A 2,500-nucleotide genomic window follows, 5' to 3' on the forward strand; every position below is an offset into this window, starting at 1 on the left:
TGTCAAGTTTCTGTGGCTCTAGCTTGTTCCTTTAGTATAGCTGTCATAGACTCCCATTGCTTTAGGGTTAGGGTTAGGGTTAGGGTTAGGTTTAGGGTTAGGGTTAGGGTTAGGTAATAGCAAGGATACCAGACTTTTGGCGTGATGATCGTATATAGCTGTTGGCTACTTGGTGCTAGCCTCCTGAAACTTGGTGTGTGTATTGCTAGCATGCCCTAGCACCGTTGTAGTAAGTATGGCGTCTCTAGCTGCTTCCTAGGACCTAACCCTAAGCTATTCACACATCCTGAGCTTTACGACACATGTATGACTGGTTGTGGTTAGTTAAACCTACTTGGGTAGGTCCTAGAGCCTTGCAAGTGGGCTCTACCCCCACTAAGTGGGTGATTGTGGTTGGATAGAAAGCAGTTTGGTGCTGGTAGGACCTTGGGAAGCGTGAATGCGCGGCCTGATCCATGTTTTCCATGTGTGTGTATGTGGTGAGCTGTTTGTGGGTGTGTTTGGTTGGTGGGAGTGGTTGAGGTTAGGATAGAGGTGTGTTTGGGCTTGGCTTTAGTGTCTGGACCTGTCTTGGTGGGTTGGGAGTGGTTGAGGTTAGGATTAGGTCATGTTCGGTTTGGGGTTAGGACTAGGTAATAGCAAGGATACCAGACTTTTGGCGTGATGATCGTATATAGCTGTTGGCTACTTGGTGCTAGCCTCCTGAAACTTGGTGTGTGCATTCCTAGCACACCAGAGCACCTTTGTATTAAGTCTGGCATCTGTAGCTACTTCCTGTGGTATGGCTGCCATAGAGCCCCATTGGATTATTTTGGTGATGATCGTATATAGCTCTTGGCTACTTGGTGCTAGCCTCCCGAAACTTGCTGTGTGTGTTGGTATTAAGCCAGAGCACGTGTGTGTCAAGTTTCTGTGGCTCTAGCTTGTTCCTTTAGTATAGCTGTCATAGACTCCCATTGCTTTAGGGTTAGGGTTAGGGTTAGGGTTAGGTTTAGGGTTAGGGTTAGGGTTAGGGGTTAGGGTTAGGGTTAGGGTTAGGGTTAGGGTTAGGTAATAGCAAGGATACCAGACTTTTGGCGTGATGATCGTATATAGCTGTTGGCTACTTGGTGCTAGCCTCCTGAAACTTGGTGTGTGCATTCCTAGCACACCAGAGCACCTTTGTATTAAGTCTGGCATCTGTAGCTGCTTCCTGTGGTATGGCTGCCATAGAGCCCCATTGGATTATTTTGGTGATGATCGTATATAGCTCTTGGCTACTTGGTGCTAGCCTCCTGAAACTTGCTGTGTGTGTTGGTATTAAGCCAGAGCACGTGTGTGTCAAGTTTCTGTGGCTCTAGCTTGTTCCTTTAGTATAGCTGTCATAGACTCCCATTGCTTTAGGGTTAGGGTTAGGTTTAGGGTTAGGGTTAGGTAATAGCAAGGATACCAGACTTTTGGCGTGATGATCGTATATAGCTGTTGGCTACTTGGTGCTAGCCTCCTGAAACTTGGTGTGTGCATTCCTAGCACACCAGAGCACCTTTGTATTAAATCTGGCATCTGTAGCTGCTTCCTGTGGTATGGCTGCCATAGAGCCCCATTGGATTATTTTGGTGATGATCGTATATAGCTCTTGGCTACTTGGTGCTAGCCTCCTGAAACTTGCTGTGTGTGTTGGTATTAAGCCAGAGCACGTGTGTGTCAAGTTTCTGTGGCTCTAGCTTGTTCCTTTAGTATAGCTGTCATAGACTCCCATTGCTTTAGGGTTAGGGTTAGGGTTAGGTTTAGGGTTAGGGTTAGGGTTAGGTAATAGCAAGGATACCAGACTTTTGGCGTGATGATCGTATATAGCTGTTGGCTACTTGGTGCTAGCCTCCTGAAACTTGGTGTGTGCATTCCTAGCACACCAGAGCACCTTTGTATTAAGTCTGGCATCTGTAGCTGCTTCCTGTGGTATGGCTGCCATAGAGCCCCATTGGATTATTTTGGTGATGATCGTATATAGCTCTTGGCTACTTGGTGCTAGCCTCCTGAAACTTGCTGTGTGTGTTGGTATTAAGCCAGAGCACGTGTGTGTCAAGTTTCTGTGGCTCTAGCTTGTTCCTTTAGTATAGCTGTCATAGACTCCCATTGCTTTAGGGTTAGGGTTAGGGTTAGGGTTAGGTTTAGGGTTAGGGTTAGGGTTAGGTAATAGCAAGGATACCAGACTTTTGGCGTGATGATCGTATATAGCTGTTGGCTACTTGGTGCTAGCCTCCTGAAACTTGGTGTGTGTATTGCTAGCATGCCCTAGCACCGTTGTAGTAAGTATGGCGTCTCTAGCTGCTTCCTAGGACCTAACCCTAAGCTATTCACACATCCTGAGCTTTACGACACATGTATGACTGGTTGTGGTTAGTTAAACCTACTTGGGTAGGTCCTAGAGCCTTGCAAGTGGGCTCTACCCCCACTAAGTGGGTGATTGTGGTTGGATAGAAAGCAGTTTGGTGCTGGTAGGACCTTGGGAAGCGTGAATGCG

The sequence above is a fragment of the Anarhichas minor genome, unplaced genomic scaffold (genome assembly GCF_050575085.1).
Source record: "Anarhichas minor isolate MPS153535 unplaced genomic scaffold, ASM5057508v1 ptg000086l, whole genome shotgun sequence".
In the NCBI taxonomy this organism is placed as follows: domain Eukaryota; kingdom Metazoa; phylum Chordata; class Actinopteri; order Perciformes; family Anarhichadidae; genus Anarhichas; species Anarhichas minor.